Source organism: Octopus bimaculoides, chromosome 5 (genome assembly GCF_046866305.1).
Source record: "Octopus bimaculoides isolate indiv1 chromosome 5, ASM4686630v1, whole genome shotgun sequence".
Lineage (NCBI taxonomy): Eukaryota > Metazoa > Mollusca > Cephalopoda > Octopoda > Octopodidae > Octopus > Octopus bimaculoides.
This window is the reverse complement of record NC_142932.1, coordinates 22,229,386-22,242,860: the sequence shown is the minus strand read 5'-3', so window position 1 is coordinate 22,242,860 and position 13,475 is coordinate 22,229,386. Positions and strand designations below refer to the sequence as shown.

Sequence of the window (13,475 nt, the reverse complement as noted above, 5' to 3'; positions counted from 1 at the left end):
AGGGACGACGGGCTAATAACAATACTAGCGGCCTTACTTCTGCAAGGATATTTCGTGCAGCACAGACATGCCGTATGCTAGTCTTATCCAACAGATGAGAATTGTAAAACTGGAAAGCTGGTAGCATAGCTTTCAAACGGTTGTTAATGGTGTTATGTAGGTGTAGAAAGTGGCATCCATTGGCTAGTTGAAGAATTGCCTGTTTCTTGGTCAATTTTAAGTGAAATAAAACATTTTACGTCAACTACTGCCTTCTGTATGTTTAGTCAGTATATTCCTGCTGCCCTGCTCCTCCATCTTTTTTCTTCCTTTCCATCAATCCCATCTGAGTCGCTAACTTTCTGCTATTTGTCAGCATTCTAGTTGACCTTAATTACATTGACATCGCCAGTTTTCATCAACTTTCTCCACCTTGTCCTGCTTCTTTTTTTTTCCATTTTGTTTGTTTTTGTTTCGTTTTGTTTTTCCTTCAGACCAACAATCCACTATTTTATTTCACTTGTCCTGATGAAGGCTTCATACTCAAGTTAGTGTCCTGTTGTTGAACAATGACATCAATGGATCCTACTATCTACCCCATAACTGTTAACCATTTTCTATGGAGCTTTAGCAATTCAAGGAGTATTACTTTCAAAACATTTTAAATTCCTTTTTATAATTTATTTAAAATACTGTGGTGGAACAATTGGATTCCAGCATATTTTTTTTTTCATTTTTTTCCCTGGTTGGTCTCTTACATATAATTTTTTTTTTTTTTTTTTCAAAAGTGGGGGAAAATGGTGTTGACTTTATCTGCGGCATCTATTGTTTTGGTGATAGGAATTTTTTTAAGACACTTGATAAGCATTGCCACTTTTGACGTCTAACTTAATCCGAAGCTTTGAATATTGTAACATCCTTAGCTTTCTTCTCTTAAAAATTCTCTGCTTCTTGCCAAGAACTTTTAGCTGACTGTTGCCACTGTAGTGGGCTTAGTTCAAACCAAGCTTCCTTGTAACTTGATTGCTTTGAAAATCTTCTCCCAAAGGAGAAGTCCCAGACTATTTTCCAGAAGCTTGGTATTACGATCACTTAGCAGTTGTATTGAAGCAACTGGAGCTACAGTGTGCATCTAAAGAACTGGCCAGACAGTAACTAAATCTACTAAACCGTTTTTGTAGTTGGTGCCATGTAGGAGTTGTTTCCAGTTTTTTCTTTTTTTTTTTTTTTAATCTTACTCTTAATTCAGTGAACCTGTACAGAATACCAAGCACAAGTTGAAAGGAAAGAAAATTGTTACTTGTTGGCTATTTCATTTTTGTTAATTTACTGAATCTCAATATATCTTAAAATTGTTGAGATTTTGTTGTTTTCACATATATATATATATATGTGTGTATATATATACATATATATATATATATATATATATATATATATATCGTGTATTATATATATATTTTTTTTTTTAAACTGAACTCTCAACTTGCTGCTGTAATGCTGCACCATTTTTTAGTGCTTGTGATCCTGCAAATGTATCAACAGTTGAAGGTAAATAAAGAGTTTGAACTTTTTGCTTGTCTGTGCAGCTTTACTGAATCTTTTCTAGTGGAAAAACCTGGGTCAAATACATCGTCCAGCTTTTGCTAGTGGTGTGTCCTCTTCAAACCCTTCCCTCCCCACCCCCACCTTTTTCACTTTCCCTAGCAGGCTACAAGTTGGTCTCTCTAGCTGTTTTAGTGAGACATTAAGGCAGCTACTGTTTTCTCCTTGGCTACTCTGGCAGCCCAATACTGCTACAGCTTTGTTCCACTGGCTTGAGGCTAACCTAATGTGTTATCTCTCTCTCTCTCTCTTTCTCTTCCTTTCATGGCCTTTGAGCTCTGGTCAGCTGCTTACAGATGTTCAATTGCCTGAATTGGCCTCAACTCTTGCTGTTCACCTTTCAAAATTGCTCTATTTGTTCAGCTTCACTTCTACATCACCATTTTCTTTTTTTTTTTTTTTTTCTTTTTTAGATTTGTAAGTATCAAAAATACTTACATTTCCGAAATTCTTGCCTAGTTTTATCCATTTTTAATTCCATTCAATATGCAGGTATTAAATGTTTCTAGCATTTTGAATTTTTCTACCATCTAGCATGTCAACAGCTAAAGAGTCTCCCTTGGCCGCCCTCCCCAATTAGATTATTCCTTGCAGACATAGGCAAAGACCGAAACTGGAGGGGCAGGTACTGGGACTCTGACGTTTCTCCTACGTTGTAAGAATGGAATCGGTAGTATGTGTGAATGTATGCAAGGCTCACCCTGCCAAAAATATGCTCGGTTATATCTTTGTAGTCCTTAAGAGTTTGTTTTTCAAACTCTTGTCATAGACAGGGTTGATTGGATGCTGTTAGCCTGCTCCAAATCACTGCTTTACTGCAGGGTATTTCGTTTGTTTTCCATTTTTATTTTTACATTTTTTAGTTTTTTTTTTTTTTCTTAAATTTTTTTATTACTCCAGTGCCCAATGGAAGTATTAGTTTGTTGCTCTCAACCTTACTTTGCTCCTTCTCTAGTAACCTTTCATAGGAAATAGTTTGTCAAGAAAAAAAAAAATCAGCTGATAACACTGATAATAACATTTAACAATATTAGTTGACCCAACTTTTTCAATGTTTTGAAATTTTTATATATGTGTATATAATATATATCAAATAAAATTTGACATTTGAAAACAAAGTCTGAACTCTTCAACTGGATAATCAATGAAAAGAGGGGACCCCACTTTTTTTTTTTTCCCCTCCCCGCTGTTTTTTTTTTTTTTTTTTTTTTTTTTTTTTTTTTTTACTCCAGTATTTTTATGAGAAGTTACAATTGGAAAATTGTTTTGATTTTGTTGTCTCTGTCATACATGAAATCATCGAGACCGGTTCTTACAGAATTACTTTGTGATATTTTTCTCTGACTAGCAGTTAAATACCTCTTCCAAATGGGATTATATTAAATTAAGCTTTATCAACTGCTCATACATTTTATAAACACAAAACATAATTCTTTTTCATTACTTTTGTAACAAAACACCAATATTTCAATGCAGTTTACTTTTTTTCTTTTTTTTTGTCTTTTTTTTAAGTCTAAGGTTGGATCTTGATTTAGGCAAATGACTAGCTTTGTTGTTAGGTAGATGACAAGGTTTTATATTGATGTTTTTTTTTTTTTTTTTTTTTTAGGCAGTGGGTATTCTTAAGTAGCTTTCAGTGTACTAGGAAGGGGTTTTAGTGTTATGGAATGTTATAGTTTCTGTAGTTTAGTGATTGATGGTTTGTTTCTTAACCCTTTAGCATTTAAACTGGCCATATCTGGCACCCTATGGTATTATTCTGAAAATAATCATATCATAGAAATCTTGAAACTACAAGATAATACATAATTCAAAACAATGAATAAATAAAATAAGCATTAGATTTGGCTGAGTGATCTGAAGGGGTTAAGAATACCCCCATTGTTCAATGATACAAACTTCTTGCTTTAATGTGATCTAGATTGAAATTTTCCATCAGAATTTCTTTCATGTTCATTTATGTCCCAAACACCAGCTTAATAATTACAGCTATTTTAACTAAGTTCTTAATTAGTTTTGAAATTAATTGAAACATAGGTTGTGTATTTCAACTGAAATATGGTAACAGAAGGGTTAATATATTATTAAAGGTTGTAAAAAGCTTTACAAATGCAATTTTATTGTTACAGCATCAGGTGATGGCCCGTCTTTCGGAAGCCTTGTTTATCAAAGAACTTTGGTTTCTTGCAAATAATTTAATGTAATGAAATATTTAAGACAGCATCATTTTTCTTTTCCTACCCATAGATAGTGCTACTTGGAGTACATCAGAAGTATTTTGAGAAAAATATCTCCATGAAGATATTGGTCTGAGAAAATGAACCAGAATTTAGAACTAAAACTGAAAATTTAGGGATTATAAGGTGACAAATACAATTTTGTGTTGAAAAGAGGAAAGAAGAAAAGGAAATTGTGCTATATATGCGCAGACATAACTTTAATAGTTAAGTAGTTCATTTCAGAATCACATGGTTGAGAGTTCAGTCCCTCTGTGAATATTGTCAGGTCATGTCTTATACTATGGCTGTGAATCAACCAATGCCAGTGAAATTGGTGGATGGAAAATGGAGGAGTCTGTTGTACATGTGTGAGTCAGTTCATGTTTCCTGCTGTCTTCACACTTGTTTGTTGCTTTTGTAAACAAAGGCAAAATCATTAATACAAGACATGTCTCCTTGCAGACCACTACAAAACCATGTCCAGGCTTCTGGACATGTTGCTCAATCTTCTGTAAACAAAAGGCACATTCAAAGATGTTTCTTGTTCTGTGCTTAAAACTATGTCCAGGCTGTTCACTGTTTGATTGGTTGGGTAACTTATTACTTTGCTTAGCAAAGGAAGAGCTTAAAACTATATAAAAGAAAAAAAAAACTCTACTTCAATGTAGTTTTGTCTGACCCATGTATGCATAGAAAGGTAGAAATTAAAACAATGGTTATATGTGCACATAAATGGATTTTGACCTTAAGTAGTCAGTTATTTTAACAAACTGAACATTGCACAGAAGTGACTGATTCTGTTTGAGAATTACTTTAAAAAGGCACAATGTAATATGGTGGGACCTTTTTAAATTAGAAGTGCAGAAGACATCTGATAGGCACCTTTGTAGTTTTCTATTGACTACTTTAACTAACAAGGCTTGTCAACCCAAGGTTATGATAAAACTCTTTAAGATTCTACCATGGGATCACTCCTGAGATGCCAAAATGAACCATTTGACCATCTGTAGTATAGCTAGGAGTGGGGAGATCTGCCCAGGGTGACACTTTTATGGGTGTGGCACTTAAAGGTTTCCTGTATAGATGGCAAATTGAAGAGCTTATACAGGCAGCACATACACACTAGCTATGCCACTGTCAACTATGCCAATAAGCTTTGAGACTAAAGCTCTACCATTATCTGTGAAATTAAATATTGGGGTTATTTTAGTAATGCTGTTAAGCCCTTAGCATTCAGATTATTCTGTCAAGTGCAAAGCTTATTTATTCACATTTTATTTTAATTGTGCATTATCTTGAAGCTTCAAGATTTCAATGATGTTATTTATTTTTAGAATAATAGGGTAAATGTGAGAGGCTAGATCTGGTTTGTTTGAACATAAAACAGGTAGAATATATTCGGGCTGCATTTGGCCAGTTTAAATGTTAATGGGTTAAATATCTACCGAAAAGTAGAGTTGGTATTTTTCTGTAAGTTACCTCAGTAAACTTGACATAACTCAACAAAAGATATACTGGTATATAAAATTGCTTCCTGCAGTTAAGAGTAATACAATCTTTGAGTAGATGTATCTGGTTTCTACAGTAAAAGAGTTAAATGGTTGATAACCAAGGAATCTGCATTAAATTCAGCTTATACTCATTCTCTTGAAACCAACTATAGAGCTAAATATTTACAGTATGTTACTATTGAGCAAAATGATTCATGGTGATAGATAATTCAACATAAGTAGCAAGCATATAACATGTCATTGTCATCATTTTAATGTCCACTATTCCATACTTACATGGGTTAAATGGAATTTGTTGCAGATTTTTTTATGGCTGGATGCTCGTCAACATCCTCCACCTGTTTCTAAGTAAAGTATTTTTTACCATCACCAGAAATATTTTCTCACAGAAGAACGAAAATGAACAGCACCATTTGTGTGAACGTGATGCTCATTTACGATTACATGACGTCGCGACAAAGGACACGCACGTGTGTGTGTGTATATATGATATATATATATATGCATTCATACATATTGGTTTATTTCAGTTTCTATCTACCAAATCCACTCACGGTTTGTCATGTATGGTTTATACCATGACCTTGCACACCGATGGCTAAGAGTGTGTATGTGTATATATATATTTTCAGTGTCTTACAATGTTAAGCAAAACTATCCATGGGAATTGATAGTTCACCCAAGGCTGTGAGCTGCCAGATAGCATCTTCACGGATCAGATACCCTTCCATGTAACCATCCTCATCGGTTTCCACGGAAGACTGAAAATGAACTGATAGGAAGGAGTGGAGATACAATGTCAAGACAAGGTCATGTGTGCACACACGCACACACACTATATATATATAAAGACAGTGATACAGATCAGCATGTTATATATACATATATATAGATACAAAAGCTAAATATTCAGAAGTTAAACACATATGTACAAAATAGATATTCTATGTATATTGACAAATTTACTTTTTACATGGAGTACAAAAAAATATAGAAAACTAAGAGAACATAGCTTTATATATATATATATATATATACATACACACACACACACACACATGTATACTCTTACTTCTTTCAGTTATTTGACTGTGGCCATGCTGGAGCACTCCCTTTAGTCGAGTAAATCGGCCCCAGGGCTTATTCTTTGTAAGCCTAGTACTTATTCTCTGTCTCTTTTGCCGACCCGCTAAGTTACGGGGACGTAAACACACCCGCATTGGTTTTCAAGCGATGTTGTGGGGACAAACACAGACACCCAAACATATACACACACACACACACACACACACACATACATATACATATATACGATGGGCTTCTTTCAGTTTCCGTCTACCAAATCCACTCACAAGTCTTTGGTCGGCCCGAGGCTATAGCAGAAGACACTTGCCCAAGGTGCCACGCAGTGGGACTGAACCCGGAACCATGTGGTTGGGAAGCAAGCTACTGACCACACAGCCACTCCTGTTTATATATATCATGCCAAATCATGTTTATTTGCATCACTATCTCCATATGAGCTTGCTTGGATTTCTCTTACAGCCACTCTTTACCCTAAGGACCTAGACCTTGATAAAGACTCAAGCACTACATGTTTTCTAAACTGAGCAACTCTTGATCTCACCTGTTGCTCAAGGAGACATTCAATGGGACTGAACTTGAAATCATGTGGCTGGGAATCAGACGTTTATTTAAATTCATATTGTCCAGTTGTGAACAGAGATTAATGTTGCGTGCCAGGCAACGTTTCAGTGAGATGATAATATAAGTTTATGATTGGTCTCTGAATAGATGTTGGGGCATATAACCTCTGTCCTTCATCACTTTCTATTGTTTATCCACACACACACACACATGTATATATCTTGCTTCAGTCATTTGACTACGGCTATGCCTTCAAGGGTTTTAGTCAAACAAATTGACCCCAGGGCTGATTTTTTTTTTTTTTTTAATGCCTAGTGCTTATTCTATCAGTATCTTTTTTCAAACCACTAAGTTACAGGGACGTAAACACACCAGCAGTGGGGGTGGGAGACAGACAGACACACACACTTATAAAAGGCTTCTTTCAGTTTCCATCTACCAAATCCACTCACAAATCTTTGGTCCTCTGTCAGCTGTTTTTTGTACAATTTTGTTCTCTCTCATATATATATATATATATATATGTAATTTTGGTTGAGCTAGTTTCTTGCTACTTTGAGTTTCACCTGTTGGTGCACAGGATCTTCAGGGCAAGTTATTACATTATAACTTGCCTCAAGAGCTTGTGCACCCATGAGTGATTCAGCCAAAGTAATATATATCATTAATCTCTAATATGGTATTGAGTACTCTTTTCTTTGACAGTTAACACTGAAGCTATGTATATATATATATATATATATATAAATTTCAGTGTTATGTGTGGGTGGATATATACGTATATATATGTATTATTGTTTAGGTTGTTAGTACATTTCCAGAGTACAAGCTACAGTTGACAGGTGTGAAAAGAGTGGAACTGATTAGAAATCCATTGTCTAGAATATATATATATATATATATACTGTATTTTGGGATAGTCTTTTTTTCCTTTTCCTTTTTTGCCAAATAAACACACACACTATATATTCGTTCTTCACTCGTTTATTACTGTTATTTTAACTCTTGTCCATTGTCCGGAAATCTTTCGTTACACATCTGTGACTTCTTCAGCGACACTTCCCATCCTCGTGTGTGCACCTGCTTCACATAGTCCATTCTGTTCTTCTATTTGGCAAAAAAAAAAAAATACCATCCCGAAATACAGTATCTGTTTTAACACAAAGTTTCATATCAGGGATCTTGCAACACAAATTCATAAACTTGTGTGTATGTGTATATATATTTATATATATATATATATATATATTCACACACACACACACATCTATATTTTTATTAGTTTATATCATACACTTCCTGCAATCACCTGCTTCACTGCATTCCCAGTTGCAAGAGTAACAATCAGAGTTTCTATGTGAACTGGCAAAAATAAATACAAGGTATGTTTATCCTCTGATTTACTGGCAATTTTATACCAATATTTTTTTTATTCTCTTACCATATCTGTTGTAATGGTAAACATCCACCTTTCCATTCTTGCACAGATCAAATAGGGTTTGTTGAAGTGAATTTTTGGTGGCTGCATGCCCTTCCAGTTGCCAACCCTCATCTGCTTCCAAGCAAGGTAATATTTCTCCAAGGCCAGACATATTTTTCACAGGACAATATCATTTGAGGGTGATGTTCAAAACCATTGTATTACAACACATGTACACACACATATACTCTTTTACTTGTTTCAGTCATTTGACTGCGGCCATGCTGGAGCTCCGCCTTTAGTCGAGCAAATCAACCCCAGGACTTATTCTTTCGAAGCCTAGTACTTATTCTATCGGTCTCTTTTTGCCGATCCGCTAAGTTACGGGGACGTAAACATACCAGCATCGGTTGTCAAGTGATGCTGGGGGGACAAACACAGACACTCAAACATATACATACACACATACATATAGATATATATACGACAGGCTTCTTTCAGTTTCCGTCTACCAAATCCACTCACAAGGCTTTGGTCAGCCCGAGGCTATAGTAGAAGACACTTGCCCAAGGTGCCACGCAGTGGGACTGAACCCGGAACCATGTGGTTGGTAAGCAAGCTACTTACCACACAGCCACTCATGCGCATATATATATATATATATATATATGCAATTACATATCAAACCCAAGCTGTTATATATAATTTGTTTATCTGCATAATTGCCGCCATATCTAGATTCCTCTTATAGCTACTCTTTACCTTGTGGAATTGGTCCCTTGTAAAGATATCAGAGTCTAAGTTTGAATCATTTGAGTGCTACTGTTTTCTATACTGAGAATCTCTGGATTTCATCTGTTGACATATATATATATATATATGATGGCCTTCTTCTAGTTTTCATACATACACCCACAAAGCTTTGGTCAACCCTGGGCTATAATAGAAGACACTAAATCTAAGACCATATGGTTGACAAGCAAGCTTCTCAACCTCATACCCATGCTTGCACCTATGTCTTATATAGGTGTTTTCCCCATTATCTTGATGTGCATGCTAATTGCAAACAAAAATTAGTCATACAAACACTTGTTTACACTCCTCTGTGAAAGCATGGTTCAGCTAACCAACTGTTCATCTTTCAAGGACTGTGGGAAACATTATCTTTCTTATAAACATAATGGTTGGTGACAAGAAGAGCATCCAGCTGCAGAAAAATCTGCCACAAGTTTTGTATGAATCGTGCAAGCATGGAAAAATGTGCATTAAAATGATAATAATGATACATTTAAAATGTATTACACAATATATTGTGTTTAGCTGTTGTCAAAATTTTTTATGAACATTTGTTTGTATTTGTTATTGTGTGAAAGAAGCCTATATATATGTGTATGTGTGTGTAAAATTTAGGTTAGTTAAAATATGTTTGACATATTTCAACTGCTAAAAAGCAAATTCACTGCAGTTACCATGGAGAAAGTATCTCTCATATAATGAAAAGGTGTGGAAATACTTGGTTCATTTAGTGTCACCATATATATATATTTGACTTTTATCTTATCCTCTTGACAGTGACTATGCTGAAGCACTGCCTTGAAAGGTTTAATCAATCCCAATTCTTATTTTTAAATCTGATACTTATTGTTTCGGTCTCTTTTGCCAAACCACTAAGTTATGGAAATGTAAACAAACTAATGCCAGTTGTCATGCAGTGGTGGAGACAAGCACAAAAGCATATACACACATATACATGCATATATACACACACACATGCATATATACACACACATGCAATGAGCTTCCACACAGTTTTTATCTATCAAATTCACTCACAAGGCTTTGATTGGCCCAGGGGTGTAGTAGAAGGTACTGGCCCAAGGTGCTTCGCTATGGGATGGAATCTGAAGCCACATAGTTATGAAGTGAACTTCTTAACTACTCACTCATTCCTGCATCTATATATATATATATATATGTGTGTGTGAGTGTGTCATTATCATACAAGCAATGTTATTCATTTCCTCATTTTCTATGAAAACATGTCTTGTCATAGGGAAATACTAAATTGCTTGGAAGCAAGTAAAGATTGGTGAAAAGAGGCTATCCTGTCATGGAAAAATTTGCAACACCAGATTCCATCTGACCCATGCAAGCATGGAAGAGTGTACACTAAAACAATGATGGTGTTTATTGTTCATAAAAAAAACGTTTGAAACAGCTAAAAACAAGATGTATTCTGTGCTACATTTTCAGTTATCCAACTATACTTTTCAATGTATTTATTATTACCACATTTATTTATGTGAATATATTATTTCATACCTACCTTCCATGCTTGCATACAATGGACAGTTTGACAGGATCCAGTAAGAGAACTGACAAGCTCTGGTGTCTGTCTGCTTTGGTATGGTTTCTATGGCTGAAAGCCCTTACAGGATCCTGTCTGCTTTGATATGGTTTCTATTGCTGAAAGCCTTTGCAGGATCCTGTCTGTTTTGATATGGTTTCTATGGCTTGAAGCCCTTACAGGATCTGGTAAGTTAGAAAACTGTCAAGCTCTGGTATCTGTCTACTTTGACATGGTTTTTATGACCAGAAGCCCTTCCCTATGCCAACCCCTTTACAGACCAGTACCAGTGTGGTCGCATTGCAACCTACAAGACTAAGAGGCTAAAGCAGCCCCTGTGTCAGGAGCGTGTGATTACATTAGGCTGGGGTTTGAGGATTGGTAAAAGATGAGAGGAATAGATTTGTAATCTTTAGAAGGTGGTAGTTCAAAGAATAACACAAAAGTATAGCTAGAAACAATGGAAAAAGGAATATATATTTATATGTATATGACACACAAGCTTATGAATTCCCTTGGATATGGTAAGCTCTGAAAGAAAGCATATATGTATTATCTATAAGTGAGCCAGTAGAATATAGACTAACAATTACATGCATTCTCTCTCTAACTTCACATATCTGCATGAAATCAATTTACTGAAGAAAAATTGATTATGCTCAGAGAAGAGAGTGACTCAGCATTCCCCAGCTAGAAACTAAGCTACTATATTGTAGTAGGACAATTACTGAACATTAGAACATCAACACATCTTCTCAGTCTGTTAAACCAATATTGTGTATAAGACTAGACTTTGCAAAGGTTTTTAACAAAGTAAATCATGAAACATTAAACTACAGGTTACAATGATTTAGACCTCCTTGTATGGCTTTTTTAAGAAACCAAGTTGTGCATATATATCCCTCTTTCAGAAAAGACTTCACACCAGAAGGACACTTCCAGAAAACTTAGGCATATTGTTCAGTGTTAATTGTTTTCATTTATGCTTTTTTTTTAACATCCAATATTCTGTTTCTATAACTGGTTGCTCTTCAACTTGCCAACATTCACCTATTTCCAAACATGGTAATATTTCCCTATAGCTACTTTTTATGTGCCACTGGCACAGGTGCCTGTTATGTGACACCAACAATACCCCACCGCACACACACACACACACACATTTCCACGTTTCCTTGGACGGTTACAAATGAACAACACTATTCAAATATATTTATCACACAATGTCAAGGCAAGGTGACACTAACACACACACACACACACATATATCTATAGTAGTGAAAGTGCTTTGCTCAATGGTTAGAGTGTTGGGCTTACAATCATGAGGTTGTGAGATTGATTCTCAGACCATGCTGAGTTGTGTTCTTGAGCAAGACACTTTATTTTACATTACTCCTGTTCACTCACCTGTGGAAATGAGATGTAAACTTTATCATCCTTTCCCTTGGATAACATCAATGGTGTGAAGAGGGGGGAGACTGATATGCATGGGTAACTGCTGGTCTTCCTTGCCCAGACTTGTGCCTCAGAGTAGAACTTTATAGGTGCAATCCCAATGTCATTCATGACCAAGTGAGGTCTTTACCTCTACATATATAATAAATACATATACATATTTATAATCACATACATATTTATAATCAACGTCATCATCATTCAACGTCCGTTGTCAGTGCTGACATGGGTTGGACAGTTTGACCAGGACTGCTGGTAAGCTGAGGGGATGCACCAGATTCCAATCTGATTTGGCATGGTTTCTACAGCTGAATGCCCTTCCTAATGCCAACCGCTCCGAGAGTGTAATGGGTAGTTTTACATACCATCAGCATGGGTGCCAGTTGCATGACTGTGATTTCACTCTGTTTTGATGGCTCTTCCATCTGAAGCGCAACATATTGCCGAAGATCTCAATCATTTGTCATTGACTCTGTGAGGCTCAGTGCGTTTTATGTGCCGCTGGCACGGTTGCTAGTTCTTCAACACCGGCATCAGCTACATTGTCTCCGTGAGGGCTAATGCTCGAAAGCTGCTTTTTATGTGCCACCGGCACAATTGCCAATTATGTGAAACTGTCAATGGCCACATATATATACACACACATATACATATACAATGGGCTTCCATTTTCCATCAACCAAATCCACTCACAAAGCTTTGATCAACCTGGGGTTATTACAGAAAACACTCCGGTTGTTGTGCTATGAGACTAAACTCAAAACCATAATCTTGGAAGGTGAATTTCTTAACCCCACAGCCATGCCTGCTTCTGTTTTTATAAATGAGACCAGGGAATTATAATGAATACTAAGAAGCTTCATTTCGTGTGCATATTAATAGACTGCAACAAATGGCAAGCTGCATGCTGAAAACAAATGAACCAGGAGTTATGCAGAACCAGTTAAAGGAATGAGTTCTCAGTGATATTGATTTTAGTCACTTAGTTATGTAGAGATTATTAAAGAGAACTCCACACTTCAACATGAAAGATTGTTTTTAAGTACCAGCTGAGCTACTTGGGAGAGGTTAGAAACTTGAGCCTTCTTACTGAAGAAATCAGATATATCCACCCAAATTTCATTACTGTGGGAAGCAGTTTTATATGCCAATAGAAATGGTATATCATGTTTGAACATATAGGCGCAGGAGTGGCTGTGTGGTAAGTAGCTTGCTTACCACCTACATGGTTCTGGGTTCATTCCCACTGCGTGGCACCTTGGCCAAGTGTCTTCTACTATAGTCTCGGGCCG

The 13,475-nt window shown here is 36.0% G+C and overlaps 1 long non-coding RNA gene across 1 annotated transcript in view; it reads right to left on the bottom strand.

The window, feature by feature from the left end:
- Positions 1–7,929: 7,929 nt before the first annotated feature.
- LOC128247818 (uncharacterized) overlaps positions 7,930–13,475 on the bottom strand; it is a 9,341-nt gene continuing 3,795 nt past the window's right edge. Inside the window, exon 2 of the long non-coding RNA XR_008264139.2 lies at positions 7,930–8,068. This is a non-coding gene — a long non-coding RNA (uncharacterized LOC128247818). The remainder of the gene's footprint in view (positions 8,069–13,475) is intronic.